General features: G+C 46.6%; 1 protein-coding gene and 1 pseudogene across 2 annotated transcripts in view; both read left to right on the top strand.

The window, feature by feature from the left end:
* The window catches only part of LOC144125501 (neuroligin-4, Y-linked-like), a 338755-nt gene that overhangs the window by 216216 nt on the left and 102382 nt on the right, over positions 1-20157 (top strand). The gene's annotated exons all lie outside the window — the stretch shown is intronic.
* LOC144126410 (U2 spliceosomal RNA) lies at positions 5528-5680 on the top strand (annotated as a pseudogene).

The raw sequence follows: 20157 nt of genomic DNA, 5'->3' as shown, positions 1-20157 counted from the left end.
TGAAAACAAGTACACGTGATGTACAATTAAGGAGAGAAAAAACAATATAATACCGGTGCAAACGCACAAGTGTAGTAAAGACAAAATGCATGAAATGGGAAGTTATGTATGAGAAAAAGAGTGCTCAAAGTGGAACGTCACGGACATTCAATATAAAGGAAGGGAGAGAATTTTCGAATATATCAAGGTGAGGACAAAGAGAATTAAACAACTTTTGCATTCTGTCCAGAGGGGAGAGGGAGTGCAGGAGCGCAGAAACTTGAAATGGTCTGAATTCCCTTATGCTCTTTCGCGGTACACGCAAAAGGATACGCGCTAGGAGCTGAGGGCATAGAATGTGACCATGAAGAAGTTTATACAAGAAAATTATATCTGCCCTCACGCGACGGCAGCTAAGAGAAGGAAGCTGCAGTGAGTTACTCCGTCTGGGATGAGAGCTATAATTTTTGCAAGAAAACCGATGTTGAAATATGCGTAAAGACTTTATCTGAACTCTGTCGATTTTTTCACAGTTCGACTGGCAAGTGCCGCTCCAAACAACAGACGCATATTCCAAAAGCGGCAAGCATATGGAGAGGTAGAGCTTTAAGAAAGGGAGTTGGGATCGAAACTCTCTCGAAAGCCTGCAGATGAAGCCGAGTGTACGCATAGCCCTTAGAGCAATGCGTTTTGTATGAGAGGAGAAGCTGAGGCTACGGTCGAAAAGTACGCCGAGGTCATTAATTTCATCAACCCTGGGCAGAGGCCTACCATTCACAGAATAAGAGTAGAGAAGACTGTGCGTTTTACGCGTAAATGAGACAACCTTGGTTTTAGATGAATTGAGAGTGAGCCCATTCTTCAAGCACCAATCAGAGAAGGCGGATATGTCCGATTGCAATGACAAGCAATCATGAAGAGTATGTATTGCCTTGAACATTTTTATATCGTCCGCATAAAGGAGAAACGAGGAGTTTTTGACCACGGAGGAAACGTCATTGATAAAAACAGAGAACAGAAGCGGGCCTAATACCGAGCCCTGAGGAACTCCGCTGGTTGGAGTGTAAACAAATGAGGTCTGTCCATTTACACTGACAAAGCAGGACCGATCAAGAAGATAGTTGCGTAAGAGGGCTACAATTGAAACGTCGATCTCAAGCAGCAGAAGCTTTTGAAGAAGTAATGAGTGAGTAACAACGTCGAAAGCTTTGCTCAAATCACAGTACACAGCGTCTACCTGACTCCTCTTAAGGACTTCAGCTGATGTATACGTCATAAAAGTCACAAGGTTAGTTGTAGTAGAACGACCTTTTATGAAACCATGCTGATTATGTATGATTACATGTTTGAGGTGGAAGGAAAGTACTTTGTGCAAAGCTAATTCAAAAAGCTTAGAGGTTGCACAAAGAAGAGAAATGGGGCGGTAGTTCGAAACATCAGATTTGTTTCCTGATTTGAAGACAGGGAAAACACGCGCCGTTTTCCACACGCGGGGAAAGGCAGAATTTTTCAAACAGTTATTAAATATTGCCAGGTGGCGTTCGTGGCGCTCGGAAAGAAGACGACGCTCGTGGTGCTCTCGTTTTGAAAGACGTTGAAGTTCGCCGTCTCGCCAACTGAAGGACGTGCTGCCGAGCCCTGCCTTCTAACAGGTCCTCTCTTGTCACCAACACCGTGACAAATCTGGTGGAGGTCGGATCGATCTCATGTCCCGTACCCCAACCGTTAGTCGGAGCTCCAGTCCAATTCCCGTCACGACGCCTGTTCACCGTACTCGCCGCCGGATTCGAGGCTTACCCCCCGAGCCTGTTCCATCCGGTATGTCCACGGAGCAACCTGCCTTGAGCATCCCAATGCCTGGGGCGTCGACACCCTACTTCACGCTCCAGAACCCCCGCATCCCGAAGTCCTTCCACGGCGACATCTTTGAAGACGTGGAAGACTGGTTGCAGCACTACGAGCGCGTTGCCGCATTCAACCAGTGGGATGACGCCGCCCAGCTCCGGAACGTCTACTTTAGCCTGGAGGACGGCGCTCGGATTTGGTTCGAGAACCGCGAAGATCAGCTGGTCTCTTGGAGTGAGTTCCGGCGTCGGCTCCTAGACACATACGGCAGCTCGGATCGTCGCGAACGGGCAGAACGCGCTCTGCAATCTCGCGTTCAGCTGCCCAATGAAAATGTTGCAGCGTATGTCGAGGACATGACGCGCCTTTTCAGACGCGCGGACCCTGCAATGCCCGAGGACAAAAAACTGCGCCATCTCATGCGTGGCGTCAAGGAGCAACTTTTTGCCGGCCTTGTCCGCAGCCCTCCGAAGACTGTCGCCGAGTTCCTCACTGAGTCTTCCACGATCGAGAGGGTTCTTCAGCAAAGAGCATCCGCGTACGATCGACCCGTATCCGCCGCCTCCGTTTCCAGCGAGTTACCGTTCCACGGCACCGATGCCTCCCGGATACGCGATCTCATACGGTCGATTGTGCACGAAGAAATCCGGCAGCTGTACGGGGCCCCTACCACAGCTCAAAGCTCCATGGCGACCTTTGTCCGCGAGGAGGTGCAGCAAGTGCTCCGGCCGTCCTTACCTGCCGGTGAGGCTCGTCCATCCCCTCCTCCTTTCGCGCCTGACCGTCGTCTCACCTACGCCGAAGCCCTGCAGTCCCCTGCTCCAGCTCCGGCGTCCTTCGTTCCGGCTCCTGCTGAAGTGCCGGGACTTATAAACAATGGTGAGGTCAAACTCCTGCAGGCGAAGGCTCCATCGCGCCAGGCGTCCAGACGGGTCACGCAGGTTGGTCAACCAACACAAGGAGTGGTGGTCAGTGACCACTTTGAAAGGGCGTCCATAAAGATAGGGGCGAAATTTCGCAGCTAAGCGGGACGACCCACCGGAAAACTACTGCTTACCACCCGCAGGCAAATGGGCTGACAGAGCGGCTTAATAAGACTATGGCGGACATGCTGGCGATGTACGTCGATGTACAACACAGGAATTGGGATACGATCATACCGTACGTGACATTCGCCTACAACACAGCAGTTCAAGAGACGACCCGTTTCACACCGTTCCGCCTCCTCTACGGCAGGGAGGTTCAGACGATGCTCGACGCAATGCTCCCTTGCGCAACCGATGACCATCTTTCTGCTGACGCTGAGGAGTTTACCCACGAAGCCGAGCAGGCTCGTCAGCTAGCCCGTATTCACATCACCCAGCAACAAGACAAAGACTCGCGGCGATACAACCTCCGGCACAGACAAGTCTCCTACCATCCCGGCGACCAGGTTTGGGTATGGATACCTGTTCGACGACGCGGCTTGTCCGAAAAACTCATGTGCCGCTATTTCGGTCCCTACAAAGTCTTGCGGCGCGTCAGCGACGTTAATTACGAGGTAGAACCGGACGCTGAACTTTCCCAGCAGAGAACCCGTCGAAAGCCCCGTCCAGAGATCGTCCATGTTTTGCGCCTGAAGCCGTATTTGGCACGGGGACCCACCCAGAATCTTCGTGCCTCTCTTGTGTGATTAATTGTGCTTGTGTGTGCTTGTGTGTGTGCTTGTGTTCGCGCGCTCTTCTGCGCGTGTTTTTTTTTTTTTTTAAGAGGGGAGGAATGCCAGGTGGCGTTCGTGGCGCTCGGAAAGAAGACGACGCTCGTGGTGCTCTCGTTTTGAAAGACGTTGAAGTTCGCCGTCTCGCCAACTGAAGGACGTGCTGCCGAGCCCTGCCTTCTAACAGGTCCTCTCTTGTCACCAACACCGTGACAATATCGTGGTTAAAACAGGGACGAAGGTACTATTGAAGGCTTTTATTATGGCGGCTGGAATGCCATCAGGTCCAGGGGACAAAGATGGTTTCAAACACTTAAGACTCTCACTTACTAACTTCTCGTCAAGAAGAACGGAATTAGGTGCGCCAGCTGGAAGGCATACGGAATCGCAACGTGGAGATTTGTACACGGAGGAAAAGTGTTGAGCAAAGCCGTCAGCGACGTTCCGAATTTCATTCCCATGAGAGTCAACTAAGTGAATATGACTATCAGATTTATTCGAGCGTTTGCGAACGTATCTCCAGAATTCAGTAGGACGATTAGAGGCACTATTCTCTAAATATTCAAGATAGGACTCATGATCACGCTTGTACAGGCGTTTGCAAAGGGAACGCAAGCGGCGAAATTCATCTGCCCATGTATCCAGCCCAGGGCGTTTCGCTTTATGGTGGGCCCGCTCCTTAAGTTTCAGCGCTGTTCTAAGTTCCTTGGAAAACCAGAACGGAAACTTGCTACGAGTAGGAGTGCGCACAGGTATGTACTGGCGCATACCATTGAGAACTATTTCAGTGAAGCGACTGACTTGTTCGTCAACATCGCTGATTTCGTTTAAGACGGACCAGTCGACAGAAGAGAAAAAACCGAAGAGACCAACATAGTCGCCAAGTGCATAAGCGAAACGGGGGGAATTCCTCTCACGATTTGAATAATAATAATAATAATAATAATAATAATAATAATAATAATAATAATAATAATAATAATAATAATAATAATAATAATAATAATTTTATTGCACAAAAGAATTCAAAGTACAAGAAACGGGCCTGTCAAAGCCACCAATGGCTTGAAGGACTTCGCCCGGCAAAATCAGCGGACGAGTGTGGAATATTCACTCGACGCATAACAGGGTGAATGCAGGGGTATTAACAGTTAAGAGGCTAAACACAAACAAGGAGCAAATCACGAGACAAGATCAATACACATAAGATAATAATAATAATAATAATAATAATAATAATAATAATAATAATAATAATAATAATAATAATAATAATAATAATAATAATAATAATAATAATAATAATAATAATAGGTTTCTGAGGAAAGGAAATGGCGCAGTATCTGTCTCATATATCGTTGGTCACCTGAACCGCGCCGTAAGGGAAGGGATAAAGGAGGGAGTGAAAGAAGAAAGGAAGAAAGAGGTGCCGTAGTGGAGGGCTCCGGAATAATTTCGACCACATGGGGATCTTTAACGTGCACTGACATCGCACAGCACACGGGTGCCTTATCGGTTTGCCTCCATAAAAACGCAGCCGCCGAGGTCGGGTTCGAGCCCGGTAACTCCGGATCAGTAGCCGAGCGCCCTAACCACTGAGACACCGGGGCGGGTAAATGGCCGGCTGAGGGACATGCCTTTTTGGACATAGAGGCCCTTACTATTGTGCTGGGGTTGCGATAAAGTGTGAACCTTCTAATCGGGTCGCGCGACCCCTTTAGATATTTGATTTTCATATGCTCGTACAAGAGCTCTTTACAAGATTCGTGCTTGGATCTAAGACTCCAAACCTGCACGTGGAGCTAAGGCGGCGTTTCCCAGCGTACGGAGCTGGTTAGTGAAAGATCGAACGTCCACATCAACCTGCCTTAGAAAGTTTTTGAAGCTTTGCGCTATCTAGTTCGGCGTCAAGCCTCTTTCACGCCAGAGCAATTTTAGTTTCTTAAATTTTGTTGCGTAAGCTGCGGCCCCCTAGTGCCATGCGAAGTAGTACGCAGCTCCGACCGTCTTGCATCGAGCATATGTCCGGACCACGTAGAATATCTGTTACGGGTCCAATTGGACTTATTTTTGGAAATGTGGCGGAGTGCTTGAAGGATGCTTCACTCCCGCCACCGGTTGGCCCGGTATTGCACTACCTCCGGGATCGGCCTTGTCTTTAGCGCGTCTTTACTATCGTGTCTTTCTATCCCATCTTTGAACTCTCCTACTATCTATGCGATTGTGGCTCGGCTTGAGCCAGTGGGCAGGCCTGTGCACTCTCCTTTTCTTTCTTCCTGGCAACAACAGACAGACAGACAGACAGACAGACAGACAGACAGACAGACAGACAGACAGACAGACAGACAGACAGACAGACAGACAGACAGACAGACAGACAGACAGACAGACAGACAGACAGACAGACAGACAGACAGACAGACAGACAGACAGACAGACAGACAGACAGACAGACAGACAGACAGACAGACAGACAGACAGACAGACAGACAGACAGACAGACAGACAGACAGACAGACAGACAGACAGACAGACAGACAGACAGACAGACAGACAGACAGACAGACAGACAGACAGACAGACAGACAGACAGACAGACAGACAGACAGACAGACAGACAGACAGACAGACAGACAGACAGACAGACAGACAGACAGACAGACAGACAGACAGACAGACAGACAGACAGACAGACAGACAGACAGACAGACAGACAGACAGACAGACAGACAGACAGACAGACAGACAGACAGACAGACAGACAGACAGACAGACAGACAGACAGACAGACAGACAGACAGACAGACAGACAGACAGACAGACAGACAGACAGACAGACAGACAGACAGACAGACAGACAGACAGACAGACAGACAGACAGACAGACAGACAGACAGACAGACAGACAGACAGACAGACAGACAGACAGACAGACAGACAGACAGACAGACAGACAGACAGACAGACAGACAGACAGACAGACAGACAGACAGACAGACAGACAGACAGACAGACAGACAGACAGACAGACAGACAGACAGACAGACAGACAGACAGACAGACAGACAGACAGACAGACAGACAGACAGACAGACAGACAGACAGACAGACAGACAGACAGACAGACAGACAGACAGACAGACAGACAGACAGACAGACAGACAGACAGACAGACAGACAGACAGACAGACAGACAGACAGACAGACAGACAGACAGACAGACAGACAGACAGACAGACAGACAGACAGACAGACAGACAGACAGACAGACAGACAGACAGACAGACAGACAGACAGACAGACAGACAGACAGACAGACAGACAGACAGACAGACAGACAGACAGACAGACAGACAGACAGACAGACAGACAGACAGACAGACAGACAGACTCTCCCTATCAGCTCTACAGCGAGATACCGAAAAGGAACTTTCAGAGAGCTGGGATGGGCTTGGCACAGCCCAGTGCAGATTTAGGAATATCACAGTTTCAAATTCGACGGCGAGCAGCCGTGATGTGCGAAAAGTTGACCGCGTTCCAGTAAGTGCTGAGTTTCAAGCTCAGGGAAAACAAACAGAGCACGAATGCATCCAGCTTTGCGTGCACCCTATCAACCTTATTTGATAATTAATGCTCGCCACAATTCAATTTCAAACTGCTGTGACAAGGTAAAGGCATCAGCACTTCTCTTCTTTTTGTATCCGCTCTAATCATTTTGTGCCTGACGATGCAAGCATCAAGGCAAACTGTGGAGAGAAGGTGTGGAGGTTATGAGCTGCGTTGAACACTGGACGTGAAAAACAAAAAAAAACATCCGCTCTACATCTGCACTCGCATGCTCGGCCTTAATTTTTGTCTTTGTCTTCTACACCATATGCGCATCCACCCTTTCTTTAAGCAAAGGAAAATCCCCTCACTCTGCTAGTGGATCAACTGCATTTTCATCTCCTTGGCTTCTTTCGCCCCAAGAACCCCATATCGCGCTCGCGTTTCAGAGACACAGCAAATGCGATAAAGCAGAATCAGCGCAGAGGTGGGTGGAAGTGGGAGGGAAGGAGAAGGGGGAGGAGCAGGCTTGCTGTACCGCCGCCGATGCTTGCCTGAGATATTATTGTACATTGCGCATTCTCTTCAGAGCTCGACAGTAGCAGCAACGTACCAGCAGCAGCTCTGGCACAAAAAACAGCAGCGGCGGCATTAGTGGTTCAAGCCACGGCGTGTGTGCAGCGCTCCTCGACTGGGTCACACCAGCCACAGCGCGCGCTAGCCATATACGCAAGGTGGCGACGACATTCGCTTAATGCAAAATCGATTCCGATTTTGGGGGCGAAAGCGCGACACAAACATAAATCGATGAACATTCAACCCCGCCGCGTGCTCCTTTCTTACATATTATTCTTCTCACACTCGCATGTTCTCTGTCCAGAAGGCGCGTCAACAAAGAAATTCATCGTTTTTTTGTTGTTTCCTTTCCCCTCTTTTCAGTCAAATGTGAGGGCTCGCTGTTCTATTCCTTGAAGACAAACAGGAGAATATGCGACGGTGGCTTTCATTTGGCCCTAGTGGTCCCCCTTTTCACGTCTGTATTTAAAACGTCGTGTTTCAGTCTCAATATTCGCGCCGCTTTTTCGTGGCGTAAAAGCTCAACAGTTTCTTCGTGTTCTTTGAACCAAGTTCTCTGTTCTACGCCAACTTTTCTTCGGACGGGGAAGAAAATGTACAAATTCGGCACTAATCGACGTCGCATTGGACTTGTGGATCATTAGGCTTCGACTCACCAGAAAACACTAACTTTGTTTTTCTTCTTTTAAATTGTGTTTTTTATCATTTCAGGTTCTTCTTTTATTTTTATCTTTTCTTCATTGAGAAAATTTGGCGCCTGTCTTTCGGTTCCTCACTCATTCATTATTTCTACTTTCATTTTGAGCTTTGTATTTCTGCTTACTTTAGAATGCAAAACATCTCCTCCCATCTGGTGCATCAATCTGCTCCCTTAGGAACTCCCTCGTATTCTCTTGCGAACAGAAAATGGATCATTCATGAGAACAAAACATGGAACAACGGCGGAAAAAATCTTTGCTTTATCTAAGATTTACGTTAAGCGAGCAAATAGAGACGAGGAAAGAGCGAGACAGTAGACGTATAGGGCACATGTGTCGTGGGCACTGCATCAGATCTCTTGCTCTGTCGTTGGGTACTTACGCACTTAACGTTAATCATGAATTAACAATTAGCCCAGGCTCACATGCCATTGTTTTCTCAGGATCTATATCATTGTAGAGTGCGCGGACAGGCGCTTAAACACTGTAAATACGAACCGTCCGGTTTTATTTAGGCGACTTAAGTTAGCCACAAAATAAAAGCGCTAAAACGGGTGCGTTCTTCCCAGAACGATACAAAGAAAAAGAGTCCGTGCGTTTCAAAGTCGAAATCGGAATATGAGTCATGCTTCAGTGATGGTCTCCGGATTTGTTTCGATCGCCTGTAGTATTCAATAACACGCTGGAGTGCCGTCGATTCGGCCGCATCGAGCTGCAGAAGCAGCGAGCGACTAATAGAAGCCCCTCCCTCTGCTCAATGTCCCAACGCATAACCACTGAGCCGCCACAACGGTTCGTTGAACAGCCGAACTTGCCTCTTTTAATTTTACGCTTTCAAGCGCATGCACTTGGATAAATTCAACAGCCGGTACTCTAATATTCAAGCGTCAGTTTCAACGTGAAATCCTAAGCTGGAGTTCCTCTCCACTATATATTTCATAACAGCGTGACCGGCTGGAAAATAACATCGTCATCTGTCGCGAAATCGACGAGCGCATATAAATGAACTTAGTTTAATTTTTCTTCCTAATGTGAACGAGATATACACTACCCTAAAGGATAAAACACTGTCATGAAAAGTGGTCGTACACGTGGCTGAGTCAGCGCTCGCTAATTACACTCACAGCACCAGTCATTATGCATCCCCACTGTAAAAGTGCATATTTCCAACTTTGTTACGTTAAAAAGCACACGCAGAGATTAATTCTGCCAGCGATCTAACTTTGGACCCTCAACTTACGTTACCGTCATCGCCCTGCCCTACAATTAAAACTCTCTCACAGAAATTCGGGGTCCGGTAGATTAGTGGGACAGGTGTAACGCCTACGTCTCCGTTCTTCTTTCTTTCCAATCGGATCCCCCTCTCTTTCAGTCCCTGCAATCCCCGGATCGCGAGGCCGACCACAGCGCTTACTGTCCTTTCCATCCAGATTCGAAAGACCCTCCTGCCTTTCATTACTGCCCACTCCACTTAGCGAGTGAGGAGAGCACGTGCGCAGAGGCAATTAAAGAACAAAAGATGAATGCATGTGGAGTGGCGAGGTGGCGGATCCCCTATGCCAGGTGATACGGGCTAATTATCCTGGCTGCAGCGCTGTCGGAGAACGGCTCGGTTGTATGCCCTGGAGCGGACGGTGAAACGCTAAACATGCGCTATTCGCAAGCTGCATGCGTGCTCGAAAAGAGGACTGGTTGGGGTTTATAAGGGATCAGGCTCGGGTATAAAGAAGCGAGGCTCGGCAGTAATTCGTTTAAAACATTCGTCGCTACTTTCGGGGTCGCTCCACTCAACTCTCGTTTTCTAGCAGAGCGGCGCAGTAGATGACGATAGGATGAGGCTCTTGAAAAACGCGCGGGTTCTCCCCATATTAGGAACACAATCAGAAACGACATAGTCTATTCTCCCGAGGTTTGTGCGCGTGCCTTTTCTTTCACTTGAGAAATAATTACAGACAGCAAAACAAGGAAGGGAGTCGTTCAAAACGTTTTTGTTCTGCAAGTATTGTTCTTGCAGAGAATTACCTGTTATTTTTTGTTCTGAAAGTACTGCCGACCTATCCAGCAATTGCTTTCAGCTTGGCCAAAAACGTCGTTCCGGACGGCGCGTAATTGCGTTGCGAGAAATTTTTCTTTTACTTATCTTCGAGTCACTGAAATTTAGTCATCATCATCAGAAGCAGCAGCAGCAGCAGCCTGACTATGCCCACTGCAGGACAAAGGCCTCTTCTATGTATTTCCAATTAACTTTGTCATTTGCCAGCTGCGGCCACCGTATCCCCGTATGCAGATTTTAATTCACTTATGCATCGCGTCCTTGCACGTTTACCCACAGATTGTTCTTCTAATTTATTGTGTACTACTTTATTAATTGTGAGGTAGCATGACCCACTATTGCGTTGAAATGCACTTGCTGCACGGCAAATGATTTAATGCAAACAGTGGTTCCTAAGCAGAAGCCATACTAAACAACAATATTAACAATCTGCGTAAAGCATTGCGTTCTGCTGTTCAAAGTTCTCCTAAGTTTCTTTTTTTCTTCTTCAGAAAACGCCTCGTATGTGCCTATTGCATGTTTTAAGCTACAACAAATGCTTCTAGAGTTAGTCTATTTCAGCTAGTGGATTTTTTTTTCTAAAGCTTACTATGAGCACATTCTTTTCATTAACCCCCTGCCCCCTTCGGTAGCCTCGTTCTTGCGTATTTTTCCTCCTATCCAAGTCCGATCCTCACTACAAAGCAGGCTTTCGGTTCCGGCGTGGGCTGAATGCAGCCATGGAGATCGCCAATGCCGTGTCCCTGCCGTGCTGGGGTCAGACCGCGTTTCTCAGAAAGGAATGTACGGGGCACGCCTGCACTCCCTGCGCTGAAAGAACGAGCGACCCTCTCGGCGCTTCGAGATATCTGCATATGAATGAAGGCGACCCTTGTCTTGGTTCGAGGCGTATCTCCCAGCCGGCTTGACCACACTGCCGCTCTGAACCTGCCGGGAGTGCACTTCCGGTTCCTCTTCCGTGCCCGCTGCACAAACGAGAGGATCCGGCGCACTCAGATGAAAAAGCAGTAACAAAGGAAATAATAGAAACGACGGCGCAAAATGTTTCTTTTACACTTTTTTTCCCCGTTTCGCAAAGACCTAGTCGTATAAGGCGGGCCTATTCCGAGGTACAAAAGAGAGCCTTGCTTCCACGGTACAGACACGCGAAACCGAGACATCTCGTGAGTTTCAGTGCATTCCCTCAGACATTCCTGAGAGGTAGAATGTGTAAATAGCAAAGTTGGAGCTCCAAGCATGTTTTTTTTTTTTACTGTGCCCTCTTTGGATTTGCTCCAGCAACGTAAAATGAGGAAAGTTTTTGTCTTATTTGTTATTTTGTTTGAAGGCGTAAAAGCGCGTGTGGAGCAGGAATATCGCTGTTGTATTTGTTTTTTAGCCCGTAACGTGATTCGTCTGGTGTCTGCAGGTTTTAGCTCAGACAATGGTATGTTCAAAGAACAACATCAGCAAGGCCATTGACATTTTTTTTTTGCCTCATATCTGCCGTATTTGTATGCGATGCAGGCAGCGTTGGCACAGATGGCCTCTAAACCATTTTCGTGTCAGTTTGGGAAAATAAATCTTTTTTTTCGTACTCCTGATTCGACCACTTTAACAGACTGCGTTTTAGTCTAGCAAGACCACGTGACTCAGAAATTCTTCACGGTCTGTCGCATACCTAGAGGTCGAGATGTAAAATTTCCGAAAGTTTCGAATGCTAAAAAAAAACCTCCAAAAACGCAAAATACTTACAAGGCAACTTTTCGGTAGGCCTGACCTAAGGAACTCGTCTATTCCTAGAACGCTCCGCTGCCGCTCGTGCATTTTCGTCACCGTCCGGTTGGAACGCGCGCGGCTGCAACAAAACGCTGCCACGGAATGATTATAAAAATACTCGAAACAAGAATATGCGCACGATATATTACCAGACGCGCGCGGAGTTTGACCCTGAAAGCTTATTAGTACGAATCTATGTTCATATAGATTCAACGTTGCCTGGTGCTCTTGCTTCGCACAGGGAAATAGGTTTGCTGGCACATGAGGGATGCGTTTGTCTGCCCTCACGGCCATAATGAGTCGAGAAATATCCGGTGCCCGAGAATTAAGTGTCCACCGGACATTAGCTCATCTGCTCACTTTCTACAAGACAGCGTTTCAAGAATTTCTCTCGATTGCAGTCGCTTCAGAAGCCAATCCAAAGTTGAGAGATCCAGTAGTATGTTGTCACAGACCGGCAGCACCAATGGTAAGAAATAAGCTGAGAAAGAAAGCAGTCACTATGCATCTATAGTAACGTCTGTTGAGCGAATTGCGCCAGCGTCAAAACAAGTTTGATGAGGGGCTGCTACAAATGGTAGCAAAAAGAAAGGCCCTGAACACCACCTGTTGCTGGATCACTATGTACGGCTAAACCGGGCCGTTCATCTGGGGATAAAGCGGTGCTCATCGTCTTTGTACACAACTGTGGAAGCTGATGATCAGAGGCAAACAGGATGGTATTGATCTGTAAAGATTTCAAAGGTTATTGTACAGCTTAGCAGAATGTTCAACATACAACGCCAACGCCAGCAACATGAAAGCTCACTATGGTCGGACATAAGCTGTAGCGTTATCCCAAACGTGAAAACACTGGGTTTGCTCGCCCACGTACCTGCTTTTTCCTGAAGTAATTAAGCTACTGACACTGGATTAAGTCAAGTGAAGATGCGCGTTCAGACAAAAAAAACTCTCACGCAACATAGCGTGACTTTGCAATGGACGAATGTGGTCTCTGAAAATGAATGAATGAATGAATGAATGAATGAATGAAAAACGTTTATTAAAGTTATCTCTGGCGTTTGGGTGGAGCACATAGTGCAGGGCCAATACTGAGACTGCAGCAGCTCTCACCCGCTCCACCAAGCATCGGTACTGGTCTTCCAGGCTTGAGCTAGACAACACCCCCCCCCCACCCCCCCCCTCTCCCACTGCTCCTTTAATGAGTTTCGTAGATTGGGGACGTCCATTTTGAGTTGGTGGCCTCACAAGGTGCCACTCTTTTTTTTTTGTCTATCATCCCGACTGCGGAGCGTGGGGATGAAAGGCAGTGGGGATGAAAGGCAATGGGGATCGAGTTAGTTTACAACTGAACCGTAACATTACTAAATGATGGGCACTTTCTTGCATTTTTTTTATAAAAGCCACCCGTCAATGTTGACCATAATAACCGTCGACATTTATTGAGGCCACTATACCGAGCCTGCCTTTTTTTCCAGCCTTTCATGCCTCGGGGGGGAAAAAGCAGCAAAAGATAGTTTTTTTTTTGTTTACAGGAGTTTTACGGGTTTTTTTCGAGCCCTCATATCACTGCCTGAAGGACATTACGTATTATCGCGCTCCGTATGACTTGCAGCACTCTCAGAGTTAACCAGCTGACGGCTCCGCTTTAAAATAATGAGCCCTTATCTACAGTACCCAAATTGCACAAACATTTAGTGTTCATTGTTTTTTGCGTCGAAGGCTACGTTCACAAATTTCTCGCACCACCAAACTGGCATTGCTTCAAGAACTGACCTCCTGTCACAGGTCCTGTGTTGCAGCTCATATTGAGCGCTATAGAACATTGATCCTATTGCGCAGCTGAGCTATCATTTTATGTGAACTTAATGTTCGCTTTCTCATTCCTGCTTCCGAAATGTAATTTTGTGCCTGCTGCTTTAACTTCACCAGCTTAAGTCCAGACAGGCATGATTTAAATATCTATATAATGGAAATGCTTGAACTATTCATTCCCGCTGAGTAAAGAAGAAATGCTAACCTCGGCACTCCTTTTGTAATAAATAAAATTTTGGGTGGCGAGTGGAATTACATCTCATTACCTGATAAAATTATTAAAAAGTAAGTCATTTGCAAAATTGCAACAATTTTTAAAGTTACAACGGCTAAATAAAAAGGATGTTTGTTTTTTGGGAAATTTTGTGGCACATTAGCAGCTAAGGCCGTCATGCGCGTAGCACACGTTTAAGTTTGTTGTGTTAAAGATCTAAAAACATTTTTAAAACGTCATATTTTTCTCAGACTATTCAAAAACATGCTATTACACGGAAGTTCAACGAGGGAATATTCTCCTAGCACTAAGCTTGGATAGAATAGGGTGTTTTTATTAAGAAATCGTGGTAACTTCTTTATCTTCTCAAACTTTGTGCACGGCAGTGGGATGTGACTGGTTGTCAGTTCGTCACCACATGCTTCACATATAGATTTTTCTTGTTCCGCAAGGGGGAAGTTCATAAGATATGCGACTTCCTTGCGGTTTTTCTTGACTTGACTTGGCTTGCCCTGGCTTGGCGCCGAGGTGCATCGTTGCCAAGTCAAGGCAGAACAAGCTAGGAGCCAAGCTGAGTCAATTTAGGAAGAACCAGCCATGCGATCTGTTGCGATCCGGACTCGCGGCCCGCGCGGCTGTATTTCTGAGAGGGAATGTTTAGTTTCGCTGAAGAGCAGAAATCAGTGGTCCGTGTGCCACCCTAAACAGTCCTTAAAGAGTTCTAAAGTTATGTTTGCTCCATAAGAGCTTTTTGCAGAAGTGTGGAAGTAAAGGAGAGAAAGAGAGAGAGAGAGATAGAAGCAGAGAAAGAAGAAGAAAGGAAGCAGAAGAAAAAAAGAAGAGGAGAAGAAACAACAAATAGAGGGACGCCGTCGTGGAGAAAAAAAATAGGAATAAGAAAAAGAAATTACTGGCAAAGCAAGGCTACAGCTAGACTTACGCCGAATGTTTCAAATAATCCTAGGCAGTTTACCTAGTCTTTTTTTTTTGCTATGGAATGCATTTCTGCTACAAAGAGCATAGTACCTACAAGACACACCTGAGGCACGTCGTTTTTCTGTTCGGATGAAATTCATTCATACGGTTGAATCTAAGCAAATTGTAATAAACGGTCGACCAGAAAGATGTTCAAGCGGTTCAGTATCCTGCCGCGAACACCTAGGTATTCGAGGTCGCGTAGGACGCCGATCCTCCAGGAGGGCGTCATACACGTTCCCCGGGTCAAGAAAGACCGACAGACAATGTTGCTTGTGTATGAACGCCTCCCGGACCGTATTTTTGCGGTGGACTAGGTTATCACTTCTCAGGTATGCTTCCTTGAAAGCACATTGAGGTATATCGAGGAGCTGCCGAAATTCAAGTACAAACATTAGCCTGATATTTAAAACACGTTTAAATGATTGCGCAAAAAGAGCTGGTAAGTTTGATGGGCATGTAACTGTAGGGACTGAATGGTGGCTTTTCGGGTGCCACAAAACGCACTTTTACAGCTTCTTTCTGTGCTTCAAGTGTTCATCCTAGCACACAAATTTTATTAAAGTATTTAAGGAGTGCCTTTACGGCTACCTCAGAGAGATGCGCAAGCACTGCCTAGTGTATGTTACCTGGTCCTGGTGCCGTCTGTTTACAGGCAGAGAGAATTTTTATGTAATTCCTGTAGTATAATTGCCTTTTTGTATTCTTTGTTGCCTGCTCGAATGATAACTTTTATTTTTCTGGTGTAGTTACGAGTTTTCGGAATTTGTTTGTATATTTGGAAGAACTGAAGACAGCAGCGAAATGATCACCTGGTTTGTTGGCCTGTTCGTCAAAAACTTGAGTGGAAGGTGTTGTCGGTAAAAGTAACGTGAAAGGAGAATAAAATTAATTGAATTTTCGCACATGTTCTCACAATTTCTTCGAAGGGTCTGAAGTATTGTTTGAAGACAGGTAGTAATTCCTTAAGGTTTTCTCGGCATTTCCATGGTAGCGCCCTCTTTTTGCTGTAGCTCTTGTAAAAATCGGCAAGTTATCTGCAATGCGGTATCTACGAAAGACACCCCGCGCTTTGTTTTGCTGTTTTTTTTTTGCAAATGTGCAGCCTTTGTCAAATGTTTGCAGAGCATACGGTTTGCTTCTAAGCCGTGTGATGAGGCTCCGGTAGTTTTCGCGTAAGTCGTACCTGTTCTAGGCAGAAGGATCGGATATCATCTTACCTTAAAAGATTTAGAACGCTGGGAATCGATTACGACCAACGCGGTGTGGCTCACAATCAAACATCCTGGGCTCTAAACTTCTCCCAAAGCCTGTACATTTTTACGTCCAGCAAACGTTTTCTTTCTCCCGAACAAGTCTTGCGGTTTGAGGGATAGCTAATGTTTTTGTGTTTTTGTTGTTTTTTTCAAGTAGCTAATGTTGCCCCAGATGTTATACGAGTGGCAAACTTTTACAGCGACAGCTGTTAAACACCCGTTTCTGGGTTTCGCGTCATAGTAGTAATAGTAGGTGTAGTATGTCGTAGTCGTCGGCGCGTAACCTGGTGGGCGCGTTGCCATGGTAACCACTCGGAGAGTGTGGTTACCGGAGGAGGCTATGACGTGAGTGGAAGGATCCGTAACCGGAGTACGGTCATCGGTATCGCACCTGTGTCGTCCACATGCGAGTTTTTACAGCGACAGCTGTTGAGCACCCGTTCCTGGGTTTCGCGTCGTCGTCGTAGTGGCATTTGTTGTAACCAGTGATCAGTCGACTAGATGAAATATCCAGTGTCGTGGTCTGGATAGGATGACTGGTATCGAGGAGGATAACTTTTTGACCGTGGTTTAATTATCACTTCCCAGGGATTGTTTAAAGCATTGCATTTACAAAAACTAGAGAATGTTTTCTACATTCGAATAAGTGCGAAAAAACGGATTTGTGCTGCATAGAAGACGACGATCAGCGGGCAGTGCCGCGGGACGGGGGGCTCGCGCTAGGCCAGCTTCAAACAGGGAACGCAACAGACAAGGGACGACTTTGCTCGGGGTTGGTGCCCATTGGATTAGTGCTTACGCACTAATAATTAACAACAAAAGGAAATGTGAAAGTAATATTGAGAAAGGTCATTTTCCCTTCGATTGGGCAACAATGCGTGGCTTCTTTTTTGCATTTTATAGACTTATACTGTTTGCTGGCGTGAAATCTTCAATGATTTCGCTCCTACTGAGAGAGCGGTTGAACCCCCCCACACACACACAAAAAGGGGGGAAGGGTGTGCGGGAAGGGTGCGCATTTTATTTTTACCCACCAGATATAGCTACGGCAATTGATCGATAAGGTCTTTTAAATCCTAGATTATAATTGTGTGGTGTGAAGGAAGATATATAAAACATGCTGTTATTGTGTTGTAGCCCAAGAAGCTGACTGCATCCGCCTCAATTTTTCTGTTTTGTTGGATTTCTTGAGCAGGAATGCCACTTTGAAAAAAAATTTGCGACACCCCCTGAACGCCTGTTTGCCTGCCCTCGGTAGCGATGAAAGGAGAAAAATTATATTATGGAGAAAATATTTCTCCACAATACTCAAATGTTGTGGACTTACCCTGTACATAAAGCTATGGGGGACATCGTTCGCACTGCGCATATGCCTGTAATGCCACTCTAGTTCCTCTGCACTAAAAAAAAGCATGTTTTATATGTTTCTCTTATCAAAAAGAATGAAGGTTGATTCCTTGGTTTTTTTGGAATCCAGCGTTCGGCATTTTTCTTTCTTTGCAAGCTCCAGAGAGCTGTGCCACCTGTGCAACTCGGGCGTTCTGGGGGTGGTGTCAATCGCCTCACTGGAAGCACTGGAGGCCTATAGGATAAACCACGAGCGTTCGAGCCTTAGGCTTCTCTCGAGCGGGAGAGGCGCTGCGGGTCGACGACTCAGAGGGTGGCGGGTCCATTTTCAGAGAGGACAGGACAGACTCTGCTGCCGCTGCCAGGGGCGTGGTAGGACACTGCCGGAGGCCCCGTAAACGGGGTTTGGGCAAGCGCCGGACTGCAGTGCAATACCCTGCATACATATTCACAAAATTTGTCCTGGCCGTGAAGAAGAATATGTTGTTGACAAGCGAAAACCGTTTACGCGACACTTTGAATGAAATGTTTTGCTTCTTTTTATTGTGTGATCTCCTTTTGGTGTCCCCGTTGGGCAAAACGTAACGTTGAGTACGCGGGCTGTTCGCCTTTGCTACTTGCGCAGTGTGGTGCCCTTTGAACATTCGCAGAAAGTCGTTGTTTTCAGGCGCATGTTCTCATGTTTTTGGTAGTCGCGGCAGCTGTGAGCCGTGGACAAATCTCCGGCGTTGGAAAATTCGACGGGGGTAAGGAATATATGCATGGGCGCAAATTTTTTCATAGTGAACTTCAGTGGCTATAAGAAGTGTGCTGAAGGCGACACTGAGTACTAAGTGCTTGATTGGTATTTCATTGTTACCTTTGCAATTTTTATTCAGTGCACGTTTATGAAATTCTGGTCAGTCAGTCCCTCTAGCATCTCATTTTCGGTGAGCAGGAAAAAAAATATTTTCAAAAATTACGCCTCTGACTCTGTTCAATGATTAGGACACAGAAACAGTGATGTCTCTTAAGGTTACAATCGTTTGGAGTTTCAAATGTTGCGCAGTATCTTTCAGTTCAAGCAGTAAAACACCACTTGCCTTTTTTCCCACCTTGTAGCCATTGTCCATGGCATCTGTCAGAATTACAGAAACTATGAATGAAGATATTATTAGACTGGATTCTCTGTTAGTTCCCTAAATACCACGCAGTATATATGGCGAAAGTCTGCTTCGATTTTTGTAAGAACTGACCAGGTACCTTGGTCCGCACTGTTTTTCTGACGGCGATAAGTCAAAGGCAAAGGGGAAAGGTGGGAGGGGGAGAGGGGCATAAAATATACCTGATGTTCTGCCATGGTGCCAGACGGCCACCATAGAGCCCAACGAGGGGACGCGAGAGGACCTTAAAGGAGCTGCTGCCCCCGCCAGCTGTACAGCCCAGCTATAACCGATTAATAACATCGGTAGTTAGCCGCACAAGGTTTACCTACAGGAAGCGGAGGCCAAAGTGGTGTGTTGCCTCCGCCTAGGGGCCTGAAATGTCTAAACAGTCGGCGTCGGCTCAATCACCACCAGTGGCCCCTTTTCCCCGCACGGCCCCAAACGCCCCGCACTGCTAGACGGAATTGGGCGGAGCCCATATGTGCTCGGGAACCCATGGTGTCGCAACTCACCGTCATCGGCACGTTACAGATCCCAAGGGAAAAGAAAACAATATGAGAGGCAGTAATGTGAATAGCACCTTTTTTTGCCTTGAGACCTTTCTCCCTTTATCTAACACGAACAAGAATATACAGAGACGACAAAACAAAGAAGGTCAGAGAGAGAAAGAAAGTGAGAAGATCAAGGAACTTTCCTTTACCAAAATCTCAGTATGGGCTGACTATGGGGCACACCACAGCGGAGGACTGTTTTGGTTTCTTTAACTTGTACATTCATATTAGTACAGGTCCATTCTTGCATTTCGGCTCCTTCAGGCAGGCACTGTAGCTACAATCGAACACACGACCTCCTGTTTAGCAGCCGAATGACGCAACCAATTATCAAGGCGTGACGGGTAAGAATCGAAAGACGTATCGGGCCAACGCAAGGACGAACTTCTCCGTACATATATATGAGGAAAAAAATTTACAACCTGCGCAGAGTACAGATCGGCAAAGCGTCAATAATGCCTCCTGGCTGATATAGTTAGTGCCTTGACTCCAGTGAAGTCACATAGAGCATTTACAAGTGCATTATCTCGTCATCTTGGTAAAAGCGGCACTTTTCTCAAGGCTATGGTACGGCGTTGAACGATATGAAGAAATTTTCGCAGTAATAAAAAATAGGATGCATAATGAAGGCTTGCGCGGAACCCCAGCTGGCAACATCAGGAGGCAAAACATCAGACGTGTTTTTCTGTGCCCGGTTTCTTTA

The sequence above is a fragment of the Amblyomma americanum genome, chromosome 3 (assembly GCF_052857255.1).
Source record: "Amblyomma americanum isolate KBUSLIRL-KWMA chromosome 3, ASM5285725v1, whole genome shotgun sequence".
NCBI lineage: Eukaryota > Metazoa > Arthropoda > Arachnida > Ixodida > Ixodidae > Amblyomma > Amblyomma americanum.
The sequence above is the reverse complement of the archived record's forward strand: the minus strand, read 5'-3'. Positions and strand labels throughout refer to the sequence as shown.